A 23,694-nucleotide genomic window follows, 5' to 3' on the forward strand; every position below is an offset into this window, starting at 1 on the left:
AAACTGACAAAATACTTGAAGATTAAACAACATGCTTCTAAACTGCACATGGCCCAAAGTAGAAATTTCAAGAGTAATTTTTAAAAAATCTTTTTAACCAAACAAAAGTGAAAATATAATTTATCAAGGCTCATGGCATGTAGTGAAGGCAGCACTTAGGAGGAACCCTAATAGCAATGAGCACACATAAAAAAGAGAATACCTTAACTCAATAATCTAAGCTTATACCTTAGGAAACAAGAAAAAGAAGAGGATATTAAATCCCTAGTAAACAGAAGAAAAATAATAAAGGTTAAAGCAAAAATCAATCAAATTTAAGACAGGAAATAAACAGAGAAAAATCAATGAAGACAAACACTGATTCCTGGAAAAGTTCAATAAAATTGATCCGCCTCCAGCTAGGCCAACTAGGAAAATGGTGAAAAGGCACAGTTACCAGTATCAGAAATGAAAGACAGGACATTGTGACAGCTCCCATGACCCTAAATGGATAATAAATGATAACCCTAAACAAATCTATACCCACAAACTTGAAAACCTAGATGAAACAGACCAATTCCTTACATGACATAGCTTACATAAAGAAATAGACCATATAAATAAGTCTCTATCGACTAAAGAAATTGAATCAATAACTTCCCAAATAGGAACCCACAAGATGTTTTCCCTGGCGAATTCTACTGAGCATTTAAAGAATAAATTATCCCAATTCTCTCCAATCTTTTCTAGAAGATAAAAGCAAATGTGAATGAATTGACAAAAAGCTCTGAGGATTAATAAATGGCTAGAGCAAGGGTAATGTGCAACTACCAATCATCTGCCTCCATGCCAGCAATGAACAAGTACTGGAACTAAAAACACATTACCATTTGTATTAGCACCCCCCAAATGGAAAGGTATAAATGTAATATAATACACACAGGGTCTATTGAAGGAAAACTACAAAATTCTCACGAATGACATGAAAGTACTCAATAAGTGAAGACTTATTCCATGTCAGGGACAGGAAGGAAGTTTCAACATTGTCAAGATGTCAGTTTTTCCTCAATAAACTAGATTCAACACAATCCCAGAAAGTTACTTTGTGGAGATCAATACTGATTTTAGTTTACAGGGAGTTATAAATAATCCAAAATAGATAACTCAATGTTGAAGGATAAGAAGAATGCCAGAGATGATACTACTCAACTCAAGATGTATGTAGATCTCACGGAAGAAGATATACAGTGGACAAATAAACACATGAAAAATGTTCAACATCATCTATCATTAAAGAACTGCAAACGAGATACCAATACACAACTACTAGAGTGGGCGAAACCAAAATACTGACAACACCAAATGACAGGAGAAGGGGGACTAACAAGAATTTGGTTTATTGCTGAGGGAATGCACAATGGTATAGTCACACGGGAAGACAGTGTGGAAGTTTCCTACGGAACTAAACATACTCTTACCTTGTGGTTCAGCAATTATATTCCTGGGGATTTACCCAAATGACTCTAAAACATAGTCACACAAAAGCTTGTTCACAGATACTTACAGTTGCTTCATTCATAACTGCCCAAAGTTGGAAGCAGGCAAGGTCCCTTGGTGGGAGAAAGGATAGATAAACTGTAGTGCATCTGGGCAATGAAATATATATGAATATTGAATATTATCCAGTACTAAAGAGAAAGGAGCTATCAATCCAAGAAAGACATGGAGGAAACTTAAAAGTCTGTTGCTGATGGAAAGAAGCCCATCTGAAAAGATATACTGGTACTTCAACTAGATGACATTCTGGAAGGGGCAAAGCTACAGAGACTGGAAAATGGTTAGCTCTTTCCACTTTCTTAGAAGGAAGGGAGGGATCGGCACATGGAACATTGGAATTTTTTTTAGGGCAATGAAACTACTCTACACTGTATTATAATGGTAGATTTATGTCATTGTGTATTTGTTCAAACTCAGAATGCACAATATCAAGAATGGGCCCTGTTGTAAACTATGGATTTTGTGGGATGCTGGGATGTCAGTGTGGACCCTTCGGTCCTCATATACCTCTTTAGTGTGGGATGATGCCAGTTGGGCAAGCTATGCCTGTGTGGGGGCAAGAAGCAAATTACTGCAAACTTAGTGCCTTAAAACAATGCAAATATCTGGTCTCAAAGCTCTGGAGCATGTGAATCTTACGTGCTCTTCTTGGGCTACAGTGCAGGTGCTGGCAGTGCTGCCTTTCTGCTGGTGGCTGCAAAGAACAGTGTGTTCTCCTGCTGCTTCCAGCTTCTCTGGCCACCTGTGCTCCCTGGCCTGGGGTTCCTCCTCCATCCTCACGATGCAAAACTCTGCTTCCATCACCACATGGCCTTCTTGCTGACCTGACCTTTCCCCTCCCTCTTGTAAGGACCCTTGTGATTACACTGAATCCACTTGGGTAAGACAGGATCATCTCCATCTCAAGATCCTTGATAACACTTGATGAATCCCTGCTACCATGGAAGGTATCTATTATGAACTGAACTGTGTTCTCCCAGAACTCATATGTTGAAATTCCAATCCCTAATTTCTCAGACTGAGACTAGATTTGAAAATAGGCCTTTCTGGAGGTAGTTAGTGTATAAACAGGGTCATATGACTGGGCCCTAACCCAACATGGCCAGTGTCCCTATAAGAAGAGGAGATTAGGACACAGACACGAACAGAGGAAAGACCTGTGAACACACAGGGAGGAGGTAGCCACCTCCAAGCCAAGGAAAGAGGCCTCAGAGTTGTTCTAACCTGCTGACACCTTGATCTTGGACTTCCAGCCTCCAAGTAGGTAAGAAAATGGATTTCTGTTCCTTAAGCAACCAAATCTATAATATTTTGTTATGGTAGCCCTAGAAAACTAACACTGTTGTATATGCACAGATTTGGGGATGAGGATGCGACCTTTTTTGGGGCTTAGGGTGACCTCATTCAGCTTATCTCAGTAACTACAATCAAACCACGCCAACAGCTGCCATGTTTGAATGCTGTAGCTCACATGGGCACTTTGCATGTATTATATCATTTAATTCTTTAAATAACCCTAGTGCCCATTACCAACGAGGATGGCTTGAGGAAAACAGGTCTCATCAAATAGAAGGCAAAATCAGCTCTCTCAGCTCTCTGAAGTCTGTCTTCTCACCTCTGGAAAGAAGAAAACATCAACAAGCAGAGTTCTTTGAACAGATACAGTAGGGAGGATGTAGCTGCACTGTTGCTTCAACGGGCCACTTTGGCTACCAGATGCTACCACCATTTGCTTCTTATAAAACAACTGCAGGCCCACCTTTCAGCCCACCTGCCCATCTGTCCACATACATTAGTGGCTCCCAAGCCAATCCAGGAACCTAGGTCCTCCGGGACCACCACAGAGACCCTGTGCAGGAGGAGATGGAGAATTCCTTTACCCCATAGGACCCTGTTAAACACTCTCCCTTTTGTGTGTCTGCTTTCTTCTTCTCCGGATTGAAGGTCTAGGGTTTTCAGCTTGTGACACTAGACAGAAGTTGGGGTACTTCCAAGTTTTCCTTTGCCTGGGACCCTGGCATTCTTTCTTTTGATATCCAAATAGACACTCCCTTGGCTCACACTCAACAGAAAATTGGCCTTCTCAAAAGCCAAATAAAATCTACCTCAGAAGGGAAAACAAACTAAATGAACAGGTAAGAAACCTGAGCTTTACTTTTCTCTGAACCAGGGTGCAGGAAGAGGGGAGGCGATGATGACAAAGCTGATTTTTCTGGGCTGGCTCCCAGCGGCCACAGAACATGCTGGGCCAAGGGCACTAGGTGGCAGGATTTGCTAAGCACAGCTCCGTGAACTTCCAGAGCCCTTTGTGTGTCCTGCAGAGAGCAAGGCAGGGTATTTTCGCCAGGTTTCGATAACTAGGTCACGGTTAAATTGGAAAAGGTGAGTCATCCTGTGAAAGGCTGTTGCTATTTCTTCCAAAGCAGAGCTCTGCAGGCCTGCTACAACTGTGAAAGCCACCTGTCTGCGTCAGCCTTCTCCTCTCCTCTCTTTGCTAGGTCACTCCATTTCCCCCTGCTTATTTCCCCTCACCAGGGGTCCTCGGGACATCACCCAGTCTGACATTTCTGGTGCCTCAGAGAACAGAGGAGGGCATTACTTCCCCCTACAGATCACACATTGGATTAGGAACATTCCATTCTAACCCTTTACAAGGTAGCTCCCGCAGACATAACTCAGAGTGTCAAGAAAATGCATTGTAAAAGGAAGCATTAAATGAAAAAAATTCTCCAAGAATTCAGGAAATATATTCATTTCTTGTGCTTTATAAACACTCTCATGTGGAAATCTTCCTTTAACAAAGAATAAAAATACTGGCTGGTCATGATTATGCTCAGATAGCAAGCTCACTGGTTAACTTCAGCCCTAAAATAGACTCAAGTCTTTAATTAGGATGATGCCATGTTGCGGGGCCTATATGTAGTGCACACTAATAGAGGCAAATTAGAAGACTTCCTGTGACACAGTCAGCACTAAGCTGAGCATCACTCATTCTTTGCTCCTCTTCTCAGATGCATTTAGGGCTTAGCCTCCCATAGGGAAGGAGCCTGATTCCATCTTTCATCTACACCTTGCAAGTGGAGGTAGGGGCCTGAACAGTTCTTGGTGGAGTGGGCCCACTAGTACCATAAGCCTGCCAGATGGTAAATCTGGCATTTCCATGCAGAGCTCTTCAAAACTGAGCTGAGCTCCTTTCTTCTCCTGGGATGCCTTTGGCTGGCCTTGAACAGATTCAGCTCCATCCCACGTGTCCCTAGGAGTGCTTGCTCAGCTCTGAGCCATCCTCCTGCACAACATCTTCCTTCTCTTGGTCTCTCACCCCTTCACACAGCCACAGTGGACTCAGTCCACATGATTTAATCTGGTATTGGGTTGAGCAGTGTCTCCCCTAACTCATATCCATGTGACATATTTTTTGGAAAATAAGATCTTTGCAGATATAATTAAGATGAGGTCATACTGAATCAGAGTGAGCTGTGCTCCAATGACTGCTGTCCTTAGAAGAAAAGAAACCAGAGACTAAGGAACAGAGAGTTGAAGACTGTGTAGCAGAGGCTGGAGTTGCAGGGTGACACACCAATGGATGGCAAGGATGGCTGGAGCCACCAGGATGTAGGTTGGAGTCATGGAGCAGAGGCTTGCTTGGACACTCCAGAAGGAAGCAACCTGCCAATGCCTTCATTTCACACTTTTGGCCTAAAGAATAAATACTTGCTCTTTTTTTTTTTTTTTTTTTTTTGTACTGGGGATCAAACTTGGGACCTTGTGCTTTTGAGGCAGGAGGCAGCACCACTGAGCTAAATCCCTGGCCCATTACCTACTCTTTCTCAGCTCCCAGTTTGTGGTCCCCCTGATGGCAGCCCTGGGAAATTAATATACTGGCTTTCTCTCTGTAAACCAGGTCTGGTCCCAGGAAACATCCATGCGTCACTTGTCCTGACAAACCTGGAACAGGCAGGCTCCACCCCCTAGAGCATCCTCTCTTGGTTCCGCCCCTGAAGCCCTGGGATAGCCCATCTCTTGGCCCCTCGATTTTCTAATGGCAGTAGGACCCCAGTACTCTGTGCATTTTCTCCATCTCAGTTGCAAGTCAGTCACAAGTCTTCAGTATCCCTTGAACCTCCCTCCCAAGCATTAACATCCCCTACCCTTTCCTCCAAGGTGGGCTCACACAGCAGATTTCTTCCCCAGTCTCCTCTCCAAAGCCTCTTCCCTTTGACCCCTTTGCAAACCTGGTCTGGCCGAGAGGCCCACACCCTGGGCAGCAGACTCTCCTCCATTTCCTTGGAGAGCTCTGCATATGAGGGTGGTGCCAGTCTTTTCACACATGGAAGGGTTCTTTCTCAAAATCTCCAGAAGGATCATGGCACTGTCACATCTTGACTGCGCTTCTGGCCTTTCCAAGTGAACAGAATACATTTGTATTGGTTTAAACCACCTGTTATGCCAGTCAGAAGAAACTAATACCCTAATAATTTTATAAACATTTGTCCTAATCATAACACTGTTCTGTAGTATGAGGAAGCCAATCAATCCTCTCTTGTAAACTGTTTAATATCTAAAATTTGAGCTACAGTAAAAAATAAAGAACAAAATGCTCTTGAATATACATTTTGAATGTCTACTAGGAAGATGGCCTAGAGGTGGAATTATTGGGACAAAAGTCACACCCTTCGCATTGGCACTGTACATGCCCTTCTTAGATGAAGCCTGTCATTCCAAGCCTGTAATTTCTGTAAGTATTATTTTATACTAGTTGGTATAAGACATAATAACTCTGTGACTCATTTTTATGACAGTGATTACAAATGCTGTTCTTGTGAGCATAAAAAACAACCTCCTGAAAACAGGCACAACCTGGTACTTAGGCTGTCCAGCTTACCTATCTGACATACTCCATTCTCAGTTAGCTCACTACCTCAGTTTGGGTGCCAGATGTGCATTAAAAATATGATTCTCACCAGGGATTTAGCTCAGTGGCACTGCACCTGCCTCGCAAGCAGGCCCTGAACAAGGTTCTGAGTTCAATCACTATTACCTAAAAAATAATATGATTCTTTGTGACTTCTTTTATTAGTCTCAACTATAAAAGCAAATCCTGAAATTTAGCAAATGATCTTGAAGGATTATGAACAAAAGTGGTTCAGATCAGCTCCCTCCTCATTCTTTAAGGCTTAGTAACAAAAAAGTAGAAGTTGTGGACAATCACGGGAGCCCCAGGGGTCTCTTGAACATCTTTGTCCTGAAGAAGTCACCCTGGAAAAGTCAATGAAACTACACCATCTTGATTCAGAAGACCTGGCAGTCAACTTGCTAACATTTAATTATTTTTTCCTTGAGAATATTTGTGAGCATCACTTAAACCTGGTGACATATTTTGCACAAAAGGACAGTGGGGTAAACAAAGTCTAAGATTTCCAGGATTCTTTCCTGCTGATTTTTAAATGGTCCACTGGAAGGGTGCCTGCATGCCTATTTCCAAATACTGAAGTGAACATATCCAAACCACATCATCCAGACTAGTTTGAGTATTTTGCTCAATGATGGGATCATAAATCAAGACCTTGAAAAAACAACCATGACCAAGGCCATAATTACATTAGACAGATTCAGTTGTGCCAGGGACCTACCTCATTTTTTATTTGCGTAAACATTGGATTTTTATATGAACTACTATCTTGATACACAGGGTTATAATTAGAAACAATAAAAGAAAGCACAGAATTATTACCCAACTGGTCAATGTGCTGACATACAAATCTGAATTACAAGTTTATGAGAGCTATATGGGCTGTCTTATAATAAAAATCCATGTAATGTTGATGTGAACTCTGAAAATGACTTTCAAGTATAGTCTAGAAAGAAGTTAATTAGTACAGTCAAATTAGAGATTCATTATGGCCTTGGCAAATAACCAGTGAATAATACTTGTTGATTCTACAAGAGGAACATAAACACACGCACAATACACACATACTGTACCTGTGTGCACACAAAGAAATCTGAGACTGACAGAGTAGCTCTCCACCTTCCTTTTCTTTGTACCTCTATGCCAGAGCCTCTTGTTTAGGAAGAAATACAAGTACCATGAATGGGAAGGAAGGTCCCACCCAACAGGATTATTATAGGAAAGGGTGACTTTACACCTGACATCACTTTGGAGGCTTATGAAGAGCCAACAGTCATTGGTCCTCGAGTTGCACAAGGTATCACTAGAAGACTCAAGGGCAATGAAGCTAATTTATTTGGAATTGTTTTTCTTTAATATAATGCTCCATTTTGATTTCCTTAATTTTTTTGTTTTAATTTTTTTTATTATTCCATAAGACCTGTTGACTCCTCAGGTTTAGATGGAGCTTTAGAGGCCTGGTAGAGCAGTGCTAAGTAGACAGTCTTCACCCTCCTCCGTCTTCCTCACAGTAGGACCAATGGTGGGAAGAGCAGCTCCTTCTAGGGGCTGGCCCAGAAATGGACGCCTGAGTCCATTGGCCAGGAATCAGCACAGAGGAGTTCGCTGCAGGGTACTGGGAAAACTGTCTCATTTTCAGGGCTTCCTCTTTCTCTACAAACTGGAATATGAGGTCAACACATGACAGAGGGCACAGTTGAGAGAATCTGAGACATGGAGCCAGAGCCTCTATCTCAGTAAAATCTCAGCCCCAGCCCATAGCCATACTTCCAGAGTCACCATGTTCTTCATTGGTAAAGTCATTCGGGAATGCCTGCTATGACAAAAGTGTCACATGTGTGGTACACTGAGTCCATCTGGCCAGAGCTAAAAGACTTGTGCAAGGTCATGGGTTGTGCAGAGCAAGAGCAAAGAGCAGGACTCAATCTCCTGAGGAGCAGCCCAGAGTTCTCTCCCCAGCCCTGTTCTGAGGCTCTTCAATGCTCAGAGAAAGCAGATAAAGTAGGGGGGCAGTGTTTGCTTGGGAGACCATGTCTTCATGACCTGACTTTCAGAAGCCCTTTTGAAACTGACTCAAGCCTCCAGGTACTACTGTCCAGTAACGCTCATTTGTTAGTACTGACATTTTCCTTCCTTTCTCCTCTTCGTGGCTGAAAATATCCATCCTCTGATTCCTTCCTCCATTAACACAACTTTTTGTTGCTGTTGTTGTGGGAAGTGTATTAAAGAAAAAGGGCACTAGACTGCAAGTCAAGCAACCTGTTTTAGTACCTGTAAGTGATCTTGAGCAGCACAACTTAACGTGGCCAGGCCCTGCTGGCTCACCTGCATGTAAGACTGGATACCCTCCTGAGCTGTCTGTACCCCCAAGTTTGTCATGGCACTCAGTTCCCTCATGTATTTGGGTGACTGCTAGGAAGGAAATACAAATGTAAATTGTGGAGTGCTAACTAAATGTAAGGTCTCATTACCATTATTCAAACACTCGTCTGAAAACTATAAAACATTTTATTTCTTCTTAAATTATTTGTCATCTTCTCCACTCATAAACTTCCCAGTTCTTTGGTTACTCGGGTTGGTGGTAAAAACAGAATGCCATCTTTTCATGTTCTGCCACTTTTCCCCACTGAGCAATAAGCACGTCAACCAGAAATATTATGGAGGTCATGTGGCTGAAGCATTTATTCTGCAGTTGTGCGTCACTGGGTTTTGAGAGTGGCTGCTAAGTATTATAGGGAATGGGATCCCTGTTCCTTCTCACTTTTCACTTTCTGTTTAATCAGTAACATGTGGGTCGAGAAGAACACAAAGCTTTACTCCCCATGAAAAGATTAACAAAAGAGCCAAAACTGAAGTCGGAATATGGTAGCATGAGAATGAAAAGCATCCTCGGCATGTTATGGGTTACATTTTCCACCCCTTCCTCCTCTCCCTGCCTTCTGAAAAGACATGTGAGGCTCTAATCTGTTACCTCTGAATGCAGTGTTGTTCTCAAATAGTTACTGATGATGCCATTAAATGGAGATGAGGCCATTTTGGAGCAGAGTGGGCTCCAAATCTTATGTGGCCAGTGTCCTTACAAGAAGGTGACCTGTGAAGAGAGACACACAGAAGAAACTCTGTGACGACAAGACACACTGGAGTGACAATGTTCTTCTCCAAGGAGCAGCCAGGACTGAATCAACCACCGAAGGTAAGAAGACAGGAAAGTTTTTCCCAACAGGTTTCAGGTGAGCGCCCCCTGCTGACACAGTGATTTTGGACTCCTAGCCCGCAGGTCTCTGAGACAATGCATTTCGTACATTTGTTTTAAGTTGTCTGGTTTGTGGTTCTTTGTTTTAGAAATGCTAGGAAATGAATACAGTGAGGAAGAAGTCTGCAAGAAGAGGTTTCCCAAATGGTGCTGAATCAGTTATCTAATGCTGTGTAACAAGCTACCACAAAGTTAGCAGCTTAAAACAGCACCTCCATAGCTCAGGGTTTCTATGGGTCAGGAACCTGAGCATAACTTAGTGGAATCTTCATCTTCAAGATCTCTCATGGATGTAACGGAGTGTGGGCCAGGGCTGGTGTTTCATCCAAAGGCTCGGATGTGGCAGGATCTACCATGAACCGGTGGTTATGCCTGGTCCAGCTGTAGGCTGGTGACAGAAGGGGCCCCTGAGTGGAGGTCTGAGACACCAAGGCACTCTCTGATACCTGTGGGCGCTGAGAGCAGAGGACTTATCTCAGTCTAACGAGCTATCCAGCTGAAGGCTTTAGAGGAAGATAAGCAGCATCCTTCTTGTAGGTGAACAGTTACCCTCACCAAGACTGTAGGTTTGGTTCTTTCTTGGAAATGTGAAGCTACCCTCTGTCAAAATAGGCTAGATTAGAAAAATTAAACTTTCTGGTCATTTCCTTCTTGTGATATTTTAGAGAATGTGTGGTGAGACCTTGGGATCGTAGGTGAGTGCAAAATAAGAATCACACAACAGACAGCAGAGACCTACTGTGGCCTGACACGGTGGTGTGTGTGTGAGTTTGTAGACTGTTACTCTTCCAGGTGAACATAGATATAGAGACAGAGCTATAGACAGAGGCAGAGATAGCTCCCCTGCTTTAATTATGTGTTGAGCATCTATTAAGTGCTATAAAATAGAGATATGGTAGATAACAGGGCAACAATTTTTGTTGCAGTTTAAAGGGGTAAATCATCAAATACCTGTCCTCAGAGTTCTGACTAGTCTGATTTAGAAACGTAAGTGTTAATTCTGATTAAAAACTCCTGTACTGTGATTAATGGATTAGAAATCATAGTTTGATCCTGAGTTCAAAATTGCCTTCCTACTTGCCTACCAAATTGTAGCAGAGACTCTGTGAGTGGTTTTGTCCAGGGCAGCAGGAGCAAGAGCCTTTGTGGTGTGTGGATAGGGAGTTGGTAATGGGGAGAGAGAGAGAGAGAGAGAGAGAGAGAGATCTATTCAAAAGAAATATATGAAAAGTAAAGTAAGAATAGGAAATAAGCAAGCCTCATAAAAACATTGCTATAGATCAGATGAACATTATGAACAAACCTATTGCTAAAATTTAAAAATATCTTAATGAAGGAACGATGTCCTGTAGAAAAAATGTGAGTTCTTTATAAAACCTGAGCTCACTGATAAGGGCTCAGGGATGATGACATGGTCATATAATAGAACGATATAAAGCATAAGCTAAGAGAGTTCTGGAATGGAGTGGATAGGAAATAAAGCAATTATAGGAAAGAAAGCCAAACTGGAGGCAGTGCAAAAGGGCAGAGTTGCTGTGGAAATGTATTACTAATTTATGGATGGCAGGATTGGGAAAGACAGAAAAAGTGAATTTAGTATGGAGCAAGAATTATGAAAGAATTAGAGAGAAAGTGAGAAATTAGCAAGACAGATAAATGAGATAAAGCACATACATAATTGATGTCTTCAAAGAAGATAACAAAATAATAGAAGAACTATACTCAAAGATGGTTGGCAGGAGGTTGGGGAGATGTTGGTCAAAGAAACAACATTTTGTTCAGACAGAAGGACTCAGTTCAAGAGATCTGCTGGACAACATGATGACTAAAGTTAACAGTGCATAATATTATTGAAATATGCTAAAGGGAAAATGTACAATCCTGTGAGGTCATGCACTTGCAAGTAGCTAGATTTAGTTAGTCCACAACATATGCGAGTATACTTGAAAATAGTATGCGGTAGATATACGGTTTTATCTGACGATTTTGTTTAAAAAATCTAACATTCCCACAAAAAAGTAGGAGACAAAGATGTATTCAATTATAATGCCCAGAAATGAAGGCTTGACTCTTCGGTTTGAAAGATAACATCCTACACCCTCATAGAAAATATCAAAGCAGAGCTGTCCCTGGGGGACTCAGCTGAGCAAGATGGCTGAACTTCCAGGAGAAAGAAAAAACCCTTTGGACAGCAGCTCCAGAGATCCCGTTACCTCTTCCTCAACCTGGCTCTGAGTGCTACAAGACCTCTGCCAACCCCTGAGGTCAGGAGAAAAGGGTCTATGAGGTCCTAAAGAAAACATGTGGATATAAGGTTGCTACTGCCCCTGAACCACACACTGAGGCAGCAGAAAGCATCTTTGGACCTGCAAGAGCCTAGGAAGTCTAGTTCTTAGGAATGCTTTTTGAAAAAACTACTAGAGGATGCTATTCGACCAGCTGAAAGGTCAATGAAAAAAAGTACAGCAAAAAGACCACCGATGAGCATGAATACATTACAGGGTAGGGTTGAGACCAAAACAGTTTGGTGATGGGTGTGTAGAAATTACACTAACAAACAAAACTCAGCAGACAAATGAGGAACTGTGCAGCTGAAGGGAATAGAGGAGGCAGACATTTTTGATTATATAGGACTTGCTACATTTTGAATTTCATGCCACATACATTTATTATCTATTTGCCCCTACCAAAATACCAAAATAATGTTTAAAAATAACATGAGCAAAGTGGACTAACATTTTCAGAGTTATTGTTCTATGAACAGAACAAAAGATGATGTATACAGTTTTGTGTTCTTTCAACCACAACCAGTGTGGGTGTAGAGAAGCTATGCTCTCACACAACCATGGAAAAAAAAGTTAAAGGGGAAAAGCAAAGGAAACATTATTCTCTGTTCTGTGCTGGCATTAGTAGTGTAGGCCTGGCATTTTTCCCTGGCTAAGGTTCCAGTGACCTTTCTCCCAGGACACTTTGTTCTGCTGGTGTGCATACTGAGGTGGGGGGCGGGGCTCTGAGGATGGTTACACACATCCAGTCAGTTCCATCGTCAGCCTGTCGCTTTTGATCATGTGAGCCTCCCCTTGTCCCATCACGGGGCTCACCAGTCTCCCCAGGCTTGGTCCTGCCCAAATCCTGGTTCATAGCTCTTAGACATCAAATGCTGGGCACCCAACTCTGATGTTACAAAGACAGCTCCAGCCTCTGGCACAATGTAGATGTGCTGCCCGTAAGAATGCCCTGATGCAAAGGCCACATCCGTGCCAGGGAAATCAGAACCTGGGGGCTGGGTACTAAGGCATCAGCTAGGTGTTGAAAACATTTCAGATGACTCTGATGGGCAGTGAAGTTTGAGAACCGATGATTTAGTTCACTCTAGGAAGTGACTATAACAGGGCAGTGTTTGAGTGCATTCTGCAGAACACTAACCCCTTGCAACTTCAACTGGTCCAGGTTGTTTTTTTTAAATAGACTATCCATAGATAAAAATATTCCTTAGTCAAATATCTTTGGGAAATACTGGATTAAAGAAAAGTCCAGCAGTTGCCTTTCCTGTAGGACTTCTATAGAATTAATCAACTTATATGAACTGAAAACTCCTAGAGCCTCAAGTATGCTTTGATAACTGCTTACCCAGAGTTCTACTTTAGTTAGTGAAATATAAGTTCACTGCAGTTGCCTGTCCTGGCTTCAGGGTTCAGGGGAGAGATATGGTTGTTATTTCAACATGAGATTCACAAGGCATTTTCCCTGGAACAATGCAGCTAAATGTAGCTGAAAAAGTATCATGAGAGCTATAATTTAATGTGTGTAGCTTAAATAAGCTTTTGTGGACTAGTCTGGAAACCAAGCCACCAGGAATATAGTTGCCATTATAGGAGAATCCATTTAGGACAGCAGCCAGATTTCATGGGACACTCAACCTAGGGTTCTCTGAGGAGCTGACTTTTAGAGAATTCTGAAAGCAAAGGTCTTTCTCAAGCTTAAATTATGCACCCACTTTTTGAATGACTGAATCTAACATGAATGGTTGTTACTTGTTGCCAACTTACATGCCTTGAAATTCTGGGATGTGTTTTTTCATGTTGGATTTTTCTTAAGGATTAAAAACATTCTGAATAAATGTCTTAGAATCATAATTGACTTTAATTACCTGTTGCTATGGAGGTTTGCTTGGTTACAAATTCCTCATCTGTTGCTCCTAATTCAGCTCAAGTGTCAGCAGCTACAGGGATATTCTGACTCTAATGAGAAATAATACATAAATTTTTAAATAATTTTCATCTTTCCTCCAGCAATAGCTATTCAAGGAGTGCCAAGAGGAGAAAAAAAAAAACAGGAGGGAGTGATATTTCATAAGAGCTCTAATACAGATCTTCAAGAAAGATCTGGAATGCTTTCTTTCTCTGGGATGAAAATTTAGTCATAACAGCTTGAGAATGAGAGAAAAAAAAATTGTCAGAAGACTCATTTTGAAGCCCAAGCTGTTTGTTGGAAATCTCGTTCCTCACTACAAATTTTTTGCTTGCTGGTTTCTCCTGAAAAAGAAGAAAAAAGTGGAGTTTAATATTTGTCAAAATCCTTTGGATGATATAATTCTATATTTGACAGAGGAAAGCAAAAGTCAAATCCAGACCAAGCCAGATGAATTTAAAAAAAATTTTAATGAAGATAATGTATTAAAATGAGAGTAAAATTCCAAATCCTTACATCCACACTACACAAGAATTCACTGCTATACCTTCCTCTGCCATTTAAAAATGGGCCTTTGAGATGAAGGCTCAAGTACTTAGGGGTGCAGTGACAAAGTTTCTAAAACTTACTTTGAAATGGTAGCTTTAGAATGAGTTCACTTCTCCAGACTGAGCTATGTTTCCCCACATTCCCTCTCCTGTGGGTTTCTAAGCCACAAGGCACATTCTTCAATGAGTGCCAGGACAGAAGGGACATGCCAGCCATGTGTAGCTCTTGGGCATTATCACTGAATGGCTGGATCACCTCTCACCTCATTGGTGTGGGCAAGAAGCTGGCCTGCAACTGTGTCCCCTCCCCAGGGTTCCATCCAGCCAGTTGCTGGACTAGCTCCGCAAGGAAAGGCCCCTGAGTTCTGCAGGACCCCCACGTCATCAAAGCTAGAGGCAACCAGAATGGTATGGGTCTGTCAGTCACAGGCTCCCCTCCTCTCTGAAGACCAGCCACTTCTCCATCCTAGATGTAACATCTGGTGAGGAGAGCCACTGCAGGAAGGACCTTTGCTGCTGGCAGGAAGGACCATTGCAGAGCACCGTGCCCCAACCCCTCAGTTCCAGGAAGTCCGAGTACAGCTATACCACCCTCCAGGAAAATCTAAGTACACTGGCACTGGCACCACTGCCTGTGGCCACACTGTCTCTGCACCCAGACTCCTCAAGGCAGCAGATCCTTGGGCCAATGCCTAGCAATCACCTTTCCCTTAAAAATCTTTGCTCTCCCCTTGCTCTTAGCTGACTCTCTTTTTGAAATTAGCCCTCTTGCACTTGAGTGGAATAAACAGCCTTGTTGCTTACACAAAGCCTACCCAGGTAATCTCTCTGCTCTCCACACCTTCATTACACTTTCTAACTCATACTAGTGGTTTCCAACCTGCCCTTGACCTGATCTTCCCCTCCCAGTCCTTGGCTTGTGGATTTCAAACTCTAGCATCAGACAGGAAGATACAGACATGTAACCTCTGTTTCTGTGGCTGATTCACCCCAACTAATGAACATGTAACATGTTGCATGTATAGATACATATTTATATACATATACAAATACAAGTATATATAGTATTGAAAGAAATAAATTAGTCATTAACAATTATTGAACCTAAGCATCTTAGTTACTTTTCCCGTTGCTGAGACAAAATACCTGACACTCAAAGTTAAAGGAGGAGAGGTTTATTTCAGCTCAGGGTTTGTAGACGTTTCAGTCCACAGTCAGCTGGCTCCAAGGCAGGGTGGCATGGCAGAGGGACATCACAGAGGAGAAACAGTCCGTGGCAGGACAGGCAGGGGACCGAAAAGCAGCAAGCAGCAGCAGCAGCAGCATGTCTTCCCGTTCTCTTAATATTCCATACAAGCTATAAGCCTATTGATTGGTACCACCCATACCCAAGGTGGGGCTTCCATTATCCACACCTTTAATCTCAGTATCACACCCTTAACCCAAGTATCATACTCTTCCTCCACATTCACAACCCTAATCCACCCACCTTGAACCTCACCACCCCTTAGCACATAAGGCTTTGGGGGGCCATCTACATACAAGCCATAACACTAAGTAATGGTACATGAATGTTTATCTTACCATTCATTCAAGATTTTTGTATATTTGAATTTTTCCATATAAATAATTTATGCAAAGAAATAATGGGTCTTAGTAATAAGTAAGACAAATAGATTCTTAGTCCAAAGAACCAATGGAAAATATTCGCTATTAGATTGGCTGTTTTTCTTCCCTTGCACTAAAACGTATATTACTTTACAGTACTTTATAATCTTAGGTAATGATATCCTTTTCCATGACATTTCCACTCCTATTATTCTGCAATAGCAGCCCTCAGGTGGTCACCTCTGAGTCACATCTTCTGGCATTCATGCCTGTGAGTCGCAGCTTCTGCCCTAAATCAGGACTGGCTCTGTGACTCCATGGAACTGGGCAGAAGGGGCACTGTATGGCTTCTGAGACTAGATCATAAAGGGCATTTTAATTTCCCTCTTGGTCTTTTGTTCAAGCTTTCTATATCTTCATTGATTTTTATCTACTTGCTCCATATTTTTCTAAAAGAATTGGAAATACGACTATAATTGTGGATTTGCCAATTTCTTTTTATTTCTATCAGTTTTGCTTTATATAATTTGAAGTTTTGTTGTTAGACACATACAGGTACAGATTATTATATCTTCTTGACAAATTAACTCATTTATCATTATAAAATTTACCTGGTTTATTGCTTTTAATATTGGTCTAAAATTATTTTCTCTGTTATAAATGTAACCACTCCAGCTTTCTTTTAATCAGTGTTTGCATTATATATGTGTTGTGTGTGAAATATATATATATATATATATATATATATTTCTACTTTTAACCTATGTCTTTTTATTTAAAATGGGTTTTTATAAGGAACATACAGTTGAGGCTTATTTTTTTTTTTTACTATTCAAAACAATTCTGCCTTTAATTGGTGGACAAGTAAGTCAGGGTTCAAACACAGAAGCAGAACCCACTAGAGATATGTTTCAAGAGATGGATCATTAGGAATTATCTATGCGATGTGGGAACTGGCTAGGAAAGCCTGAAATCATAGGGCTGTTCCCAGGAGGGTAAACTGGAGTTCTCAGACATGCCTGACACTTCGTTCCACAGGCAGGACTTCATCAGCTAAGCATCAGCCTTGCTCTTCAGAACCTTCAACTGATTGAGTGAGGCCCACCAGATTACCTTGGAGAATCTCATTTACTTTAACTCACAGCAGCACTGAGGCATGGCAAACTGCAGCCCAGGTTAGTGGACACATGAGAAGACCATCACAGGGAGGCTGATCACAGTAAGACCACCTACATTTAGTGTAATTATTAATAGCGTTGAGTTTAAATCTACCACCTTGCTATTCATTTTATATTTGTTTCCTACTTCTTTCATCATTTTTTCTTTCCCTAACTTCTTATGGATTACTTTTTATGATAGTTGTTCCTTTTCATTTTATTTTTTAATGATTCCTTGAGGATTTCTAATTAAAAAATTTTTACTGACTTAAGACTTTTTGATAGTTTTTTTCATTCAAGACTTTCAAAATGTTGTTTCACTGTATTCTAACAAGAATAACTTTTGATGAAAAGTCTTGTCATTCTTATCTTTTTCTCTGTTTAAAATGTTTTTCCTTGGGATGGGTTTTAGTATTTTTTTCTTTGTGGTCATGTTTCAGATGTTTGGTTAGACTATGCCTTGTTATGCTGTTAAGAGTTTATTTGCTTGGGCTTCTTGTATCTGAGGGCTTCTAATTTTTGTTAAATTCATAAAACATGAGAAATGCATCCATTATCTCTTTCAGTATTTTTTCCTTTCCCCTGCCTTTCTCTCCTAGGATTCCACATGTGTAGATTACATCACTCCATATTGTCTTAACAGCATTGGTTCTCTGGGTCCCTATCATTCTTTTTCAATTTCATTTTGAGTAGTTTCTATTGTGTTGTAGTCATGTCTATGGATCTTGTAGGGACAGAAGGGACCCCTGAGGAGAGTTTAAAAGACTCCAGCTCTCTTTAGAGGGTAAAAAAGCAGGCTGTGTGTGGCTATGAGTAGCAAGCAGTGTTGTATTTTGAAAATGACAGGTTGTGGCTTTGACACCTGCCTCCATGCAGGCACCACTGTCCCTCCTGGTGCAGGTTGCCATGCCTCCCCATATCCCCCTATTAGCCCACAAGACCAAACCCCTAGCAACAAGCCCAATATCCAACCAATCAAGTGTGGACCCTTGGAGAGGTAGAGACAGGGCCCTTCCCCATAAAACAGGATCACATCCCTAGATACAGCAGTGACCCAGCTCTGGGTGCTCCCACTCCTCTGGACAGGCTTTGTACCAATTCTTTTTCCAGTACCTACAATAAAGTTTTTGCTTTGCACTGGTCTTCTCTGGCTCCTCTTCCTCTTTATATGTTGGAGAGAGAGAAACTTGGCTAGGTGAGTCTGGGGACCCCCAGGCCCCAGACCCACCAGACATAACAATCTCTTCTTGTATGGTATCTTATGGTATCTAATCTGCTGTTAATCTCACTTCGTCCATTCTGCATTTCAGATCCCTTTTCATCTCTAGCAATTCTATTTGGGTCTTTGCGTCCATTCTTTCTTACTGCAACATGCTCATGTTTACCTATATCTCCTTGAACATCTGTGGGATTTTATAGTAACTATTTGTTATCCTCTTCTGCTAGTTTTATCACCTCTATGATCTTGGGTTCAGTTCCTATTGAGTAATTTTTCTCATTTGTGTTTGGATGTTAACTTTTGTTGGACACAGGACATAGTGAACTTTTTGTTCTTGAATGCTAGACTTTTTTTGTATTCTTTGCCAGTGTTGAATTTTGTTCTATCACTTAATTAAATCATTTGAAATCAGCATGTTTGAGTCTTGCTTTTAAGCTGGGTTAGGGATGCCCCTGTGCATTTTTAGCCTAAGCCAAGGCCTAGAACTATGATTGCAGCCCTCTATTAAAGTAATTTTCTTCTCAGAGTTTTACCCAGTGCCTCATGTATTACACTTTCTTTCTGCTCTGGATGGTGGGACACAAAACTCTTTCCAGCCCTGGATGAGCTCTGAGAACTGTTCTGCATTCTACTTCTTTTCCTGGACTTGGATAACTGCTTTTCATATACAGATTTACAGTCAGCCAGAGATTTGAAGGCTCTGCTCTGGCAACCTCTGTCTCTCTTTGTCTCTTTCCCACTCCCTGTAGCTCACTCCTCTCCAGTATTTTTCCCTGATTTCTCTTCCTTTGCTGTGGCTTGGACAGTGCTTCCCAGCAATGAGCTGGGCGCAATACTTTATTCCCCTTCTCTATGGGATCCTGCACACTGGGTTGTCCACTTTCTAGAAAATATTATTTCATGTTCTTCATGTGCTCTAGTTGTTTATGCCAGGAGGGCTACTACTACCCCATTGTGATCGGAAGTAGAAATGTGTCATTAATTGATTTGGGAAGACTAGATCATTGTCATAAAATAATCTTTTAATACGGAAAATTTAATGTCAAAGAAACAAGATTCACAGTCATAACCAGAGGAGCAACTTTGGAATTGTATCTTACATTTCTGACTTTAATGCACAGTAACCAAAGTACCAAAATCTCATGGGACAGTTAACTTACTAGTCCATCACCTGTTCACAGTTCTGGCAGCCAACGTGTGTGCACTGGCAGTGAGGCCTTTGACCATCGTGGACTTGACTACAAAGTCAACTTGATAGACTTGCGTTAGTCACTGAGCTTTGGCTCTCTGTCCCTCCTTGAGCTGTGTAAGTATATCTGTAGACAAATTAGAACTGAAAATGAGACACCCGTTCTCACTCCAAGTCCTGGCTAGGTCAACCCAAAATCTGAGACTGCTGGCTACACAGTAATTTTCTTTTGAAGACCATATAGCAAGCAGTTCAAGTCACTTAGCTAAGTAGCAACAGAAAAATGATTCAGAGCCTTAAGTATATTGAAATACTGGAATTGAGTGTTGCAATAAATCTGTAAAACTGTCGCACATATTTAATTTTGTGAGACTGCACAAAATAACTCCTTTCGTTTAAATAGTTTTAATTTTTTTGTAAGTTACCTAAAAATTAAAATTTCGTTTTATGGTAACCAAATGTTAGCAAGGGGCAGAGCTAAGGAAGTCCAGGCCCTGGAGAACAGACAGGGCCACCAACAGGGACCGGGATGGGAGGTACAGTACTTGCGTAGGTGGTCAGAGCCTTTTCAATCCCTGACTCCACTCCACCCAGGGCAGCACAAGGTGCCCGGTCAAAAAGAACAAGTTGGTCTTCTGCTTCCCCTTCTCAGCGCCCAGGATCTTGAAGACCTACGGAAGGGGTCTCACAGACTCACACTCTGGCACACAGGTGCACACACAGCCCAAGGTGCGACCTCGGCCTCCTCTTCAGCTCAGAAGCAGGAAGGTAGAGTCCGCCAGTCCCCCCTCGCCTCCCCATCCTCTTCCACGACAGCTCAGAGCCACACACCTGCCTGCAGGTTGCTGAGGTTGCTCACGTGGGTCCCGCCCTCGATGTCACCACGCGCACAGGTGACATAAGCCTCTGGCAGGCCCCGGCCTGTACTTGCAGCAGGGCAACGGGCATCACAGGAGTTGGCCTCAGGAACCTCGCAGAGCAGCACCCGACCCCGACCCCGACCCCGACTTCGTGCACCTGCTGCACCTGGGGTTGGTCAGGCTCAGCTTTCGCACGCGCACAGGCAGCCGCAATCTTCCGGTCCAGGCTGTGCTCACGTGGCAGCTGCTCGGGGTCACGTGGGGCTGCACAGCTCGGGCGGGAAAGAGGGCTTTACGGGAGGCGCTCACCCCCACTCTGAAGAGCGTATCTGAATCTCTGGAAGCACGTAACCAAGGAGCACATGTTTAGAGATCATCTCCCACATCCTCCCTGGGCAGGGTCTGCCCACTGTGTGCCCCCTCTCCTCTGAAGGAAGAAGCCAGCTGCTGTTCAGATGTGTGTACCCTCCATCCTGCAAGCCCAACCTTCAGATTCTACCCTAAAACCACGTCTGAAGGGGCGGAGTAGCTGGGCCCTGGGCTGTCTCGCGCAGGCGCAGTACTTTTTGAGTCAGTTGCGCAGCCTCAGTGCTGAGGGAAACGTTAGCCGCGCAGGCGCCGTGGCGCATGATGACGGTCGGTTTTTGCCGTTAAAATCGCGACTGGTAAGCCTGTGAGGGAGCTAGGCACCACCTCCGGAGGAGGCTCTGCGGTGACCCAGGGCCGATCCTGTGGGCAGGGCAAAGTGCAGTGCGTTAGCAGAAGGGCTCCTGCAGTGGAAGCAGACACAGACCGAGGCCCCCAGCGCTGTGCTGAGAGGAGCTCTGTGGCGCGGACTGGTGGCTGGGTGGGCACCCAGCGGCAAAGCGCGGTTCCTGAACACTGCAGATACCTCGGGAGGAGGCCGGAGGCGCCCCACGGAAGGGTAAGCTAGGCGGTGTGTGGGGCAGGCCTACAGTAAAGGTCAGAAATGGGCACTGGGGACAATCTGTCGCTTCCTCCAACAGCATCTCCCGCACTCGAAAGTCTGGCTCCTGATGGGTGTGCACAGGGAGAAGACAGACTTCTGTGCACTCTCAGTAAGGCCCTGTCCCCATTGCTGCTAAGAGTGGGAAATGTTAGGCCTTCCTCTGGGCCTAAAAACATCTTATCTTTACCCACATTGAGTTGTTCAATGAAAACAGATTTCATTGTCCAAATCGGGACACTGAGCATTCAAACACATAAGAAGGGCTGCGGTATAGCTCAGGGGTAGAGAGCTTTCGTGACATGCTTGAGGGTCAAGGTTTCTTCCCCAGAAGGAAGAAAGGAGAGACAGAAGGTGTGTGTAGGGGGGAATGTGAAGAAGAACCTATGAATTCATAATGATCCTCAAAAAGAAAAGGGGGAACTGCTTTTGGCAGCTAAGAAGCGAAGAAGGAATGCTAGAGTTGGAAATTGTCATCTTACAATCACCAGTGTAGTACTGGATTCAGACCTGGCCTATGGCTGATGTGCAGTTAGATAAAAAAAAAAAATACTTAAGTAGGATCTTCACTGATTTCAAATTATTACCCCACAGGTTATCAATTATTAAAGAGAAAAATCACTTTACTATGAGGAGCTCTGGAAGACAGCACCCTCCCTAATCAAGTGAGCAAACTTACCTTCATGGGCCAGCTGAAGTCATGAAGGAAGGAAGGATGGATCACTTGTGCAGTGTTCTCCCCCAAAATGCTTAACTCACATTGACTCAGGAGGAAACAAGACAGCTTACAGGACAAGAGTCTCAGACTTCTCAGAAGTGCTAATGTCATGAAAGACAGAATAATGTAGCAAAATGTTTTACAATAAAAGAACCAAAAACATGATATGCAACGCCTTAACTTTGATCCCAAATCTAAACAAAATAGATATTAACAATATTACTGGCTTCTGGCCAGAGCAGAATGAAGAGATAAATTTAACTTCCCACCTGCAAACGAACAGACAACCCCAGAAAATATGTAATTGGCTGTCAGTCACTGAGAGTGATGACCAAGAACCGAGAAATGCAGGAAGTGAGCCCTAAGACTGCTGAGCTTCTTGCTTTCAGAGGTTTTCCAGCATGGCTTAGGGAGGGGAAACAGGCAGAGACCAGTGTCCTCCCAACTATGGAAAGGAAGTGAAGAGTCCAGGAAAATCACAGTGGCCCCATCCACAAAGCTCAGGGGGAGAAGGGAAAACAGCCCCCAGAGCATGGACTGTGGAGCAATGCAAAGGGCAGCTTGAATACTCAGGAAAGTGCTGTCAGTGTGTGTGTGAGGCAACAGCCAGGCCAGGAACAGAACCCCGGGAGAGTCAGAGGAGAGGAGAGGTGAGTGCCACAGGGGATCAGGGGCACAGCCTGTCCTTCTGACCAGCCTGGACTCCACAGGATTCACAGGCCCTGGTACTCAGAAAGGATTCCCCTTAGCAGCTATGAATAAGGGGTCCAGGCTAGGCTCCAATTTGCAGTCTTCCTGCAGTCCTCCCTGACACTAAATGCACAAGATGGAGATACTCCCAGCTTCTTTAAAAAAGGCTGTACAGACATTCTTTATAGCTGAATCCAGCAATTCGATTTATAAAGATAAATTGAAAATGCTGTATTTCCTCTGAAATTGGTTGGATACAGAAATACAGAAGAGAATTGAAGTTAAGGAAGAAAAAATGTACTTAGTAGTCCAGCAGTTTAGAATTGGAACCTCAGGCAACAGGAGAACTGGCAAGGGCTCAAACACAAGAAGACAATGTGGCTGAGGATCAGAGTGAAAGGAGAATGCTGCAGACACTGGACAGGGTCCTCAATGCTCCGAAGGGTATACAGAAAGGGCTGCTCAAGGACATGCCAAAGCAGTGGGTCAGGGAGAGGCAGGGCACCTGACCCCTCTCCGAAGAAGCCTTGGGTTCTCCAGCGTCATGGCGGTGTCCAGACCCAGGCACCTGGCTAGAAACTGTCCATACAGAGGGACAGAGGCCTGCCACTTCTTCCTCCCCACCTCCACCCTTGCCAAATTCCCATCTGTGGTAGAAACAGAGCAAAGTCCACTGCATATGGCTTTTTTTTAAAAGCATGCATGGGATGAAGTTCAAAGAATGAAAGCAACTACACCTACCTTGCATTCCCAAAAGTCACCACTTGGCTACAACTCTTTATCCAATGGCTCATGGAAAAACCCAGGTCAACCTGAGTGCCCAGCTCATGAAGAGAAATGAAATGCAAG

At 43.0% G+C, this 23,694-nt stretch overlaps 2 long non-coding RNA genes across 2 annotated transcripts; one reads left to right on the plus strand and one right to left on the minus strand.

Annotated features, from left to right (window-relative positions):
- Positions 1 to 13,888: 13,888 nt before the first annotated feature.
- Positions 13,889 to 21,023, minus strand: LOC110346419 (uncharacterized). Its single transcript, XR_015450590.1, has 3 exons — positions 20,442 to 21,023; positions 19,593 to 19,737; positions 13,889 to 14,233 (listed from the first exon to the last, which is right to left on the minus strand). It is a non-coding gene; the product is annotated as an uncharacterized LOC110346419 (long non-coding RNA).
- A 36-nt stretch (positions 21,024 to 21,059) lies between these two features.
- Positions 21,060 to 22,320, plus strand: LOC110346418 (uncharacterized). The gene is made up of 2 exons (XR_002390460.2): positions 21,060 to 21,395; positions 22,032 to 22,320. It is a non-coding gene; the product is annotated as an uncharacterized LOC110346418 (long non-coding RNA).
- Positions 22,321 to 23,694: the final 1,374 nt, after the last annotated feature.

The sequence above is a fragment of the Heterocephalus glaber genome, unplaced genomic scaffold (assembly GCF_053883595.1).
Source record: "Heterocephalus glaber isolate CG9 unplaced genomic scaffold, H.glaber_assembly_v1.0 deba00001004, whole genome shotgun sequence".
NCBI classification, from domain to species: domain Eukaryota; kingdom Metazoa; phylum Chordata; class Mammalia; order Rodentia; family Bathyergidae; genus Heterocephalus; species Heterocephalus glaber.